General features: G+C 41.5%; 1 long non-coding RNA gene across 1 annotated transcript in view; it reads left to right on the top strand.

Annotated features, from left to right (window-relative positions):
• The first annotated feature begins 207 nt into the window (after nucleotides 1-207).
• The window catches only part of LOC307195095, an 82757-nt gene continuing 70801 nt past the window's right edge, over nucleotides 208-12163 (top strand). The window contains exon 1 of the long non-coding RNA XR_013830720.1: nucleotides 208-404. This is a non-coding gene — a long non-coding RNA (uncharacterized lncRNA). The remainder of the gene's footprint in view (nucleotides 405-12163) is intronic.

Here is a 12163-nt window from a genome sequence, read left to right on the forward strand (position 1 = left end):
GGTGAGAGCTCGTGCTCTAGAGTCCACGCCCTCCCTGACAGGCCTTGATCCGGGCTGCTTTACAGGGTTCTCCTGGCCGGGGTAGGGGGTGGAGCAGAGCTCTCACGGGTCGGGCACTGGCGCAGGCGCCGCTATGCTGCTGGGGCTCCGGGTCGCGGGGCGGGAACGGGGGCGGGGACGGGGGGTGGGGTGGGCGGGGCGGGCAGCGTTTCTGCACACGCCGGCCGCCATCTTGAATTGTGGTGTCGAGCGCAGCGCTTCTGCCCAAGGTCCCCGGATGAGGTGTCTGCGAAGCCTTTTGTCACCGGGAACTCTGGTCTGAAGGGCCGGGCAAGGCCTCTGCACGCGGCAGCCTGTGAGCAAGTGAGACTAGACCAAGCACAAAGGAAAAGGAAAAACAAAAGGTTAGACTTTATTACCTGGATTCTATTTTTATTTCCCAGGAATTGTTGATGGGCTTTGCCGGTAACAAAAGAACCAGAAGTGAGAGGGTCCCTCCCAGCACCATCAGGATAGCTCTGACTTCATCTGTGTCTACTTCTCATTGTTAACCTAAAAATAATAATAATGTTTCCTTATCTATCTCCCTTGGAATAAGAGTCTATTGACGTGATGTGTATAAATGCATTTTAAAAGATTGTTCTTTAAGGGAAGAGAAAACCCAGAGCCTAAAGCTAAACCCGTCAGGCATATTTGTCATGGGAAAGAGTCAAATCCTGCAGGCTATCATCCAAAAAAGTCTTTCACTTGATTTCAAAACTTCCAATGAAGAGACGCAGAGGGGCTGTTGGGCTCAGTAGGGAAAGGTAAAGGATGGATTTATTTCCTGTCAATTTTCAGATTCTTTCTTGAGTCCTCCCATGAACTAGTGGAGGCAGTGCCCTTTCTTAGGTGCATAACTAAGCAAAGAATGCGACTCCTTTTGTTAGCTGCCTGATCAGCCACCTTTGGGATCAGCTGAGGCGTATTTCCTGGGCTGCTTGATTCCTTTCTGGTCCGTGGAGTGGTTTCCAATCGAGAAAAGATTTGGTCAAGGTTACTTTGAAAAACATGTGGGTTTGGGAGAAAAAATAGATTGCTGGAGGACTGTCTCTTTAGGGTGGAGGTCACCATCCTCCCTGAGGCAAAGCGTGCCCTTTACTTGGGAGGAAGTTGTACTTCTGGAAGGAATGCGGACTCGGTGTGCCGTTGAATGTGCATGTGTGAAGGGGACTTGGCCTGAGAGCCCGGGCTGGAGCCCTTGTTTATCCGCAGAAGATAAGAAGCAGGGACGGAGATAAGGCGGGCTTTGATGTGTGTGTGCCTGCACCTGGCCCCGGAAAGGCTGTGTCTAGTGCAGATAGCAGCTCCGGGTAGGCAGCCCACTGAGCCTTGTGTAGTGACAAATAGCCCTGCAGTTATGTGGACGAGACCGCTGTCCTCTGGTCAGTGAATTCTGGTGCCATTTTATCAAAGGATCCCTCATCTTATGCCCTTCATAGACTTCTTTTATTTTTTAAGAGAATTATTAATATGTACATACTCAATAAATGATAAACTTGTTTTGAGCATTAATTTTCCTTTACAAAGCAGCCTAAGCAAAGCCCCAGGATGCCTGGGAGAGTGTCCAAGGTTGCAAGACTTTACTGCCCCCTATCTCCCTCTTTACTCTTCTCCATCCCTCTGTGGCAGGAAATAAAGTTTATTCCACAGGTAACTGTCTGATGGTGTCTGTGGTTTATGTCTTGACTTTCGGATGCTGGGAATTAAGTCTTATGTGTTAAGTTTTCTTTGAAGTTATTTATCTTCCATATATTAGGGAAAAATCAGATACTTTTCAAGGAGAGTCTTTTGGTGAATCATTTTGGGATATCTGGGTGGACATACTGTTTCTATTCCTTGCTCTGTTAGGGGATCTCTGGAGAAGTTTAGAGTCCCCACTGATTGGAAGGGATTGGTGGCTTTTTGGTCAGTGTTGAATATAAATCAGAGGTCTGAACACTGTAATTCTAGGAGAAATCATAGTGACCAGTGAACAAAACAAGCTTGGTTAAAGTTGCTTTAAATGCACAGACACCAGGAGTTTTGTAATGGGTTTGGTGATAATTAAAATAGTTAAAATGCTTCTGTGCAGGGAGCAATTAGTCTTCAGGAAAAACACAGAAAATGTGTCATTTACACCACTGTCTTCAGGCAATCAAACCTGCCATCTGTATGTGAGATGGTTTTAGCTTTTTCACAGCAATGGAACTCAAGGCACATAGGTCAAGCCCTAGTGGCCTAAGAGATTACCTCCTTATGGCCCTGGTTGTCTTCAAAGTCTTTCTACTAGAGCATCTTTGCTAAAGGGCAGGTGAGGATTGAGAGGCTTAGCTGGGCAGCTGCATCTCCCCAGTAGTATTTCAAAAGGATATGTCCAGTGCAGATGATGGAGCTGGATGGATTTTTGTTATTGTGCCTCAGATGGGTCTAGGAGCCTACCTTGGGTATTGAGGTTATTCCCTTCTATGCCTTTGGATTTATTGAGTCCTTGCACCTCTGCTGTCTATCAGCACCACTCTGTCTCCCTGTTGATGGCCACAGATGTGGCAGGTAACAGCTGTACTATAAACAGGGTTAGCTACTAGATTTCTAAGTTTCTCTTCACTTTTAAGATTCTGGGCCCAGAAAGATCCCAGAGGTGGTACAAGCCAATCATACATCACACAATTCAGGGTGTTCCTCCCTATTCTCTCAATGTATTTTGGACCAGGGATCGTGTGGCTAAAATGAGTGTCTATGACAGCTCTTATAAACAGACCAAAAACATGAGTAGTAGGAGAAACAGTTAGTGGATAGAAGGTAGAGGCTGACCATGAGGAAATTCAGTGAGCTGCAATGCTAATAATAATTACCCAAATATACCAAATATTTAATAGGCTGACATTGTAATAAGTGCTTTTTATGGAATATTTCATCTTCATGGCCATTCTATGCCATTTTACAGATGAGGAAACTGAAATTCATGGAGACTAAATGAAGTAAGTGGTTTAACGGTGAATAATGTTAGATTTGAACCTGCATTTGACTGATGACGTCTGTACTTTGGACCATTACGGTCTACCAATAGCTATTAACTCTTTTCTCCTATGGACTGTAGGTTTTTCCAGGATAAGGCCTCTGGCCCATTCATTTTGGTATTCTCAATACCTAATCATATTGTCTGGTTGTATGGAATTAAATCCTGTTCTCCATTGACATAGAACTGCACATTGTCATGTCCAAAGACAGCTCTGAGAATATATTCAGAAAATTTATCTGGAGAAAAGGAAGGAAAAAAATCATGGTCAATGGAAAGGTGGGTGAGAGCTGTTTCTGCTGGCCATGATGTTTTCACGAGCCCTCTGCTCACCAGCATTCTAGTGAAAATGAATGGACAAGGACCACCAAGACTCAGAGAAAAATTAGATAAACCCTATGGATTTACTTCAAATGCGTTGTCACTTTTTACTTTTTGTGAGCAGCTTGTTTTTTTCTTCCTTTCTTCATGCTGTAGACCCAACCTAGACCTGGTTGCAAGATTTTTATCATATTTCTTAAATTCAAAACCTTAGGTCAAGAACTCAAATTTTAAAATTGAGGAATTGTTTTCCCCTTAGGGTTAGCTACTCTATTACCTACAAGCTCTAAAAATAATGCTTCGCCTCAGAACCTGACATCTGCTGTCTCTGTTTTACTTTTATCTTATCACTGGCTCTCCAACTCAAGCTGTCCACTGAGGGAAGTGAAATGCCAGAGGGGGTGTGTGTGGTGCCCTCACCCTCCTTCAGGCAAGTAAGGCCAAGTGTGCTACAAGAACACTGTTGACTCTGTCTCTACAGAGAGAATAGACCATTCACTCCATGTTCTGTCACTCAGTGCATCTGTGACAAGGTGCAGATAAAGCACCTCACAACATCCGGAGGGTCTGGGTTGGCCCTGCTCACAGGATGTGGCCAGTCACTGCCAGAGGTGAGGACAGGGCCTGGGCTCTGTCCAGCAAGCACACAATAGATTTGTTTCAAAGTTTCCCTTTTTTCTTTTGATGGAGAAATGAATCTCCCAACTCTGATGACAGACAATGCCCCATTTTAAGGGCTGATGTAAGTCAGTATATTAGATTTCTGAGTTGAGCAGCATTTTGAGAATGCAACATAAACCACTGTGGTCTGCTTTTAGATCAGAGGACAAATGGGTTGTAGTTTCTGTGCTCGGGGAAAGGGAATCACTTGGTGTCTTAGTTTGTTTGGGCTCCTATAACAGGATAACAGACTGGGTAGCTTATAAACAACAGAAATTTATTTCTCACAGTTCTGGAGGCTGAGAAGTTCAAGATCAAAGTGCCAGCAGATTCGGTGTCTGGTGAGAGCCTACTTCCTGTTCATAGATTGTTATATTCTCGCTGTGTCCTCACACGGCTCAAGGGGCAAGGGAGCTCTCTAGGGTCTCTTTCATAAGGGCACTAATCTCATTCTTGAGGCTCCATCCTCATGACCTGAGCACCTCCCAAAAGCCCCACCTCCTAGTACCTTCACATTGGGGATTAGGATTTCAAAGAATGAATTTGGGAGGGACACAGATATTCAGTCCATTGCACTTATATAAACGAAATCCATAAGACTCACGTTTGTGGGTAGTTTCAATCTTCTTCCTCACCATATCTTTCTAAAAGTTGCCAAAAGGTAAGTAGCCTCTTGTTACTTGGAAGTGCTGGTGAGTAGTGCAGGGGCTGAATGAAGGACCACATGATGTGAGAGGAGAATCACGGCCATGGCCACGGGGGAGCCGCAAGGTAGAGGGAAGGCTCAGCCCTCTGGTCCTTTGCTGTTATCACCCCAGAGCTTGTTAGAAATGCCTGATCACAGGCCCCATGCCAGACCTGCCAAATCAGAATCTGCGTCTTAACAAAATCCCCAAGTGATTTATATGGACATTAAAATTTGATAAGCACTGCTCCAAACTCAAAACAAGTTTCCATTAATACCACATATGTAACAACTATTGTCTAATAGCAGAGAAGAAAGATGACTAAAGTCATTAACATAGTTCTTAAACTTTTGTTATCAAGGTTAATTATTTGTTTATTTAAACTAAAATGGCCTACTCCCTCCAAAACCATTTATTATACATCAGTAAACCACAGGCTTCTTTTTTTTTCCCTACACGCTTCACAATCCTCAGAATGAACCAAGGATCAGTCAGTTCTTTCAGTTGCTGATGCCTGTAACCAGTTCCGTCTGATACTTGAAGTTGTTGGTGTCCTTCTTTGCCACCAATAGCCAGTGTGTAGTCATTACACTGTTAGAAGATAATGGCTGTTGTGAACAGCTGTTGGTCTTGCCTGCCCAGAGGCCCATTTCCCTTTTATTTCATAATAACGTCTCCCTCATCAGAGGCCTCCAGATTGGTGGGGCTGTCAATCAAGGTCCTCTCCCCTCCAGTGACCAAATGAGTTGGTGTGTGACCACAGCAGGGCCAATCAGGCACTCTCTGATTGTGATACTGAAGCTCATTTAGTCTATCATAAGAGCTGAGAGGACCATTGCTGCCTAGATCCTGGAGTTTCTGGATTACCATCCTGTCTGAGGCTTGGCTGTTTAACTTTTTCTTCTGTTGCTATTCCATGTTCTTACAATATATTCCATTTTTATTTGCCTAAGATAGCCACAGTTCCTTTCTGTTGATGCAAACCAAAGAACTCTGGCTGAGCAAAGGAGTCTAAATATGTTTCATGTTGTGGAAAACCAGTTTTGTTTTTAATGAGGAGGGATGGCACTTAGGAATCACCACAACTTTCCACTTTGTTTCATTGACTGGGTTGTGTTCCATAGCCAGGTGTAAAAGATTTTAAGGTTGTTTAAATGTTATGTATAACTTTATCCTGTACCTTGTTGTAGTTTTTTATATATATGTATGTCTTCGCAAAGGCTAATATTAATCAATAATCACCAGGATACAGGTAGGTGATACTTCTGTGGCAACTTCAACCTTAACCTCAGTGTGTTTTTAGTTTTTAAACTTATGACTTTGGTTTTCATGTGCTCTTAGTACATCCTAAGTGAGCTCAAAATTAACCCCAGGGAAAGAAAGAACACATGTATAGCTTATCAATCTATTGTACAGAAAACAATACTGTTAGTATAGCCTAATCCACTTAATGACCCTCAAAGGATGTTACTTAGTGGACAGATTTTGGTTTTATCTATTCATAGAGCTGCATAAAAACTCACACACTTTTCCCACAGATGTATTTCTTAATTGTATTAGTGAACACAAAGGACTGAAGGTGATACAAATTAATCAAATGAATAAATGATACTGCCTTATAAACAATCAGTTGAATCAAGCCCAGAGAATAGCTAACAGGTAGTTACTTATTTTTTAAATGCCTTTGGAAGAAAATAGAAATGGATCCTGGTGAAACATTGGTTGTTTTAATGTCCTAAATAAATAATCAATACTCTTCAGCCATTTAAAAAATATTGTAGATTAATATTTATTGGACATGTGTTGTCCATGATAGATAAATTAAAAAAGGGTATGTACCATGTGATTGCATTTTATTATCTGTTATTTGTAATGATGTTACAAATACACAGAAATATTGCAGTGTCTTACAGTGGTTATCTCTGTGTAGTTTTATTTTATCTTATTTTATTGATTTGTTTTATTTCCTTCCAATTATGTGTTTTTCTGATTTTTCTATAAAAACATGTTTTGCTTTTATAACATGAAAACAAGAAAAGGTTATTTTTAGTTAAAAATAAAATAGAGACTCAGTGAACTTTGTGTATAAATTAATATGGGGAGATATGTCAAGGATTAGATATCTAGACTAAACCTTATTATACAATGTAGAAATTACAAAAATACTAAATTTTCCTGAGAATGTGGAAAGTCTTATTAGCTTTTATTTTTAATTAACCAAATTCAGTGGAACATAAATTAAGAAAATATTTCTGCAACAGTTCTGATTTTGTAAAAACATCCTGCAATTGGGGATTAAAAAAAAAGAATAAATTAAACTTGTGTTAGAACAGGCGTTTCTGTTTTCTAGACCAGAGCTTCTCAAATCCTAATGTGAATCCCCTAGGGATCTTGTGAAAATGCAGATGGTCTGTGGTGAGGCCTGAGATTCTGTATTTCCATCCTGCTTCCAGGTGGAGCCCGATGCTGCTGGTCTGTGGCCACACTTTGAGTGGCAAGGGTCTCTAGACCGAAGTTGTCATTCTTAATGACATTGGAAATCATTCCAAGCCAAGGAAAAATAAACAATCACTGAGCAAAAGCTTTTAGAGTCCAGGCCAGAAAGCTGGGAGGATTTGAGCCTTCTGGGTCTGGGACTTGAAGGTTTCATCAGAGTGGAACTGAGGTCAGAGTTCTAGGAGTAGGAGTGAGGGATGAGATGGTGGATCAGAACATGTGGAGGTGGGTCGAGGGGGGACCATGCAAGGAGGGAGACCATCCTACTGATGTTGTCGAACCCTAGTTTGTGTGCCCGATGCACAGTAAGGCCAAACAAACCGAAACATCGGGGTTTGGAGCAGATAAAGTTTTATTTCAGGGCCAAGGAAGGAGAATGTTGGTTCGTGCTCAAAAGGCCTGAACTCCCCGCTGATTTTGAGGGAAGAGTTTTTATAGGCAAAGTTTGGGAAGAGGAAGGCAGTGTGTGTGACCTTCCTCTGGTTGGATGGTAGTGAGGTAACAGGGTGGTGTTGCAGGAATCAGACTTCTGAGTCCACGTGCCTATGCTCAGCTTGAAGTTACCATGCTCCACCTGGATAGGACCCTTATTTCTTGTAGAAGGACTCAGAAATATCACTCCCCTAATTAGTAATTGTTTGAATCTGCCCTTTAGAACTCAGGGAGGGTCTAGGAGCCTGAGGCCTTTTCCCTACTAACAAGAAATGGGGGACATGGAAAGGCTTTTGTTCTCAGGAGAGCCTCACAGGGTCCTGCTTGGTTTCACTGACATGGCTGTTCCTACAATATAATTTGATATAACATTCCTGAAGATGCCACTGATGGTCTCCTTCACCCAGTGGATTAGAAAGAGCTAGAGGTTGGCAGCATTTGGAGAGGATACTTTGGGAGAAGTGGCAGCTTGTAAGCATGGGAGGAGGGGAGGGAGGAGGTGATGGTGAGGGCTGATGTTGGTGCTGACTACTGAGCAAAGGTGGGCCTGCAGTGGAGGGACGGAGGGACCAGGCAATAATTTGGGACCCTTGACCTGTGGGGTATCTGAGGACAGCCCAAGGCATCTCTGAAAGTCTGCCTATGTGCCAGCTGACACCCTGGATTAAACCAGAGCTCTGTGGTCCACTTTTAAGTACATGGGAACAGTTCCAGAAGGATTAGTATCTTCTCTTCTCAAAATGGGAATTAGAGTACATTAACTACACTGCTGCCAGAGTCACCCAGAGCCGTGGGCTCCTGGATTGAGGTTGTGTAGGGGAAATAGAGGCAAGAGCTATTAGACTGCATTTCCCAATCAACTTGCCTCCTGAAGCTGAAAGGCAGTGTTATAGGAAAAAATTAATTTGCCTCCAATATACAAAGAAAGTCACAATTAAAGATTGGAGACAATCTTTTAAAACTTTCTGTTTAATAAACTGTGACAATTTCTGACAAGATAATAATGGTCAATAAACCATAAGGAGCAAATTCTATTTTGAGAGCAAACACCAGGTCAAAAACATGGTTTCTGCAGGCCAAAAAATCATGTACGTTAGGAGGCCCAGTGGTTTTCATTGTCACTTAATTGTTTGTTTCAAAGCCTTGTTTTATGTTTGCTTACTACCTTTGATGCAGAGCAGGGATAGTTACAAAGGATAATTAACTTGATACTAGAACAGAACTTGCATTTACTTTGGAGGTGAAGACTGATCCCCTGGGTGGGGGTGGAGCCCCTGCTTTGAGTCTAGGAGCATCTAGATTCAGCTGAGATCCTCATCTGCGGATAAGTACAGAGTCACCACTTACCCTCACTAGGGGACAGAGATGACAGAAGGAGAATGTGAAAGGGTAGAAACTAGTTCCCAAAGCTAGAAACCACTGACCATAGTTCACTCACAAAAAGATGTGAACTATTTGCCTATGAAAAGGAGCTCTAAAAACCCAAATGATTGAATCTGAAGCTTTTTTTTACTGTTAAGTAAATAGCTTGACAAGACCACCTACTATATAAAGGGAATCTATTAACTAGAGTACTGTAAAGGAGAGATGATACTTGGTCCCGTCATCTGTTTCTTCTGTCATGATGTCCACTGAGCCTGGGCCTGGAGAAGCTACAGGGCTCCTGTAAGATGCAGGCAGGACTGAGCTGAATCCCACCAGCCTGAGTCCTCATGTAGCCCTGCTACCCAGCAATGTAAAGGATGCCCCCTTTGTGTTTTATCCACTGACAGTGACCTTCTCTTGGTACATTGGAAGACTCCAAACCAGAAAACAAAATAATCTATCCTTTAATTCTGGACAGCCGCTGGCTAAACTGTGATTAAGTAGGCTTGGTTTAATTCCTGATGCCTCTGTTCACTACTATCAACACCTTACTTAATCCTCTCTGGGCTTCAGCGTTCTTAACTGTGAAGTGGGAATAATCATAGTACCTATCTCATAGGGCTGTTGTGAGGATTATAAATTTAACACATGTAAAGTGCTTAGGAGAGTGCCTGCACACAGTAAGTACTCAAAAGATAATACTTTATCATCAAAATTATATTATTATTACTCTTTAGCTGTGCAGTCAAGGGCAGATTGTACAGTTTCTCTGAAGCTGTTCCTTATATGTACAATGAGGATAATAGTACCTATTTCATGAGCTTAGTGTGGGTAAAAAAGGATGGATGCTGAGGCAGACGCTCAGACTGTGGACAGGTGGAGCTTGGATGGTATTGGGCAGAGGTGCCCGCACATTTACATTTACACAGGAGTGCAGACTCCTTAGAGAAAGGGACTAGGATTCAGACCTCCTCCCTTGTTGGATGGCTCCAGGGAACAGGATCAAGGCCAGACTGTAAAAGTAGGTGAGCAAGGAAGCCCTCTGGAAGAAACACATTTTGCAGGCCAGTACCAAGGCTGGCCTCTCCCGGCTGGCCAGGGTGAGCCAGGGGTGCCCTGAGGGCCAGAATTCATCCTCTCCTGCCTTGTAGTGAGTGAATCACAGGCCCATGCTGTTTGGTGTGACACTCTGTGGGCTGAATATACTCCTCAGTCGGAATACTACATTCTCTTGCCTAGAGATGATGGAAACCCCGGGTGAATTGTCAGACCTACCCTGAGGGTGAGACAAAGGGCAAACTACATGGTGCAGTAGAGGTGAGGCTTGAAGTGCCCTCTACCTGAGCAACCAGAACATTGGCTCCACTAGCCAAAGTGAAAACAAGGTGCATTGCTTAATGGCTGGAATGTTGGGGGGCCTGAGCAACTCCCTTCAAAACTTTATTTTTAAAACAATTGCTGTTTTGTAAAATATATATAGTAAAATGTGTACAACATAAGTATATTGTTCAATAAATTATCACAGAGTAAACACACATGACTCATGTAACCATCACTTAAATCAAGAAATAGAATATTGCCCAAACAGGAAGCCATCCATGTGCCACTTTCCCAACACAGTTGCCCTGGTGCCTGTTGAATGGAATCAATATCCTGACTTTCAGGTAAGCACTTCATTGCTTACCTTAGAGATTTACCACCTAAGAGTGCATCTTCAAACACCATGGTTTGGTAGCTTGTTTTGCTCAACACTTTTGTAAGATTCATGTATATTGTTGCATCTAACCAAAGTTTGTTCATGTTCTTTGCTGTGTGAATATACTATGGTTTACAGTATTTATCAGTTCTAGCAATGATGGACATTTGGGTTATTTACAGATTTTGGCATTCATGAATAATGCTGCTGCCAACATTTTTTTGTGTCTGCTGGTAAACGCATACATTCATTTGGTCGGGTTTATACCTTGGAGTTGACTTGCTAGGTTATACTGTATGCGTATTTTCAACTTTAACAGATTATGCCAGGTTATTTTCCAAAGCGGTTGTACCAATTTACCTTCCCACCAGAAGTGATTAAGAACTTAATTGCCCCGCATTCTCACCAATACAATCTTTTTAATTTTAGTCATTTTGATAAGTGTGTGCTAAATGTGCTGTGTTTAAACAATTTTTTTTAATAATAGTTTTATTGAGATAGAATTCACATACCACACAATTCACTCATTTCTTGAATGGACAGTTCAGTGATTTTTAGTATATTCACAGAATTGTGTAACCATTACTTATTGTTTGTAATTTTTATTTTCCTGATTTCTAGTAGATGAACACCTCTTCACATGTTTATAGATCATTTGGATTTCATCTGCGATGTGTCTAAGTCTCTGCCTCATTTTTGGGGGTGTGTTGTCCATCTTTTTAAAATTGTTTCATTGGAGTTATTAAAAAATTCTGAGTCTGAACCTTTCTTCAATTTGTGGCTTTTTACTTGTTTAATATTACTATCTGATAAACAGCTGTTTTCATTTTTGTTACGTATAAATTGAACAATTTTTTTCTTCATGGTGAGAACTTTATGTGTCCTGTTTTAGAAATACTTTATTTTCCTAAGTCAGGTCATGAAGTTAGTCTCCTATATTATCTTCTAGAAAATCTGTTGTTTTGCCTTTCACATTTAGAGCTCTGATTCACTCAGAAATAATTTTAGTGTATGGTGTGAGTTAAGGAGATCAAATTTTATTTTCTTTCTGTTAAGATATCCAGTTTTCCTAGCACTATTTATTTAAAACATCATCCATTCCCCACTGCTCTGCAGGGCAACATTTGACATAAACCAAGTATCCATTTATGCACAGGTCTGTTTAAGACCTTTTCTATTCCATAGATAGAATTGTGCGTGTTTGGACCAATACCTCACTATCTTAATCACTGTAACTTTAGAATATGATTTGATATTTGATATCTGGAAAAGCAAGTCATCTTCTCTTTTCTTTTTTGTTTTTATTCAAAAGAGCATTTTGACTATTTCTCTTTGCATTTTCCTATGAATTTAAAACTCATCTCATCAAGTCCCACAAAAGCATCTGTTAGAATTTTGACTGAAAGACTTTCTTCATTCCCTCTTTTTTTTCTTTTCTTTTTTTTCCAGTTTTACAAAGTGGATCCCAAA

Source organism: Stenella coeruleoalba (genome assembly GCF_951394435.1).
Source record: "Stenella coeruleoalba genome assembly, chromosome: 12".
NCBI lineage: Eukaryota > Metazoa > Chordata > Mammalia > Artiodactyla > Delphinidae > Stenella > Stenella coeruleoalba.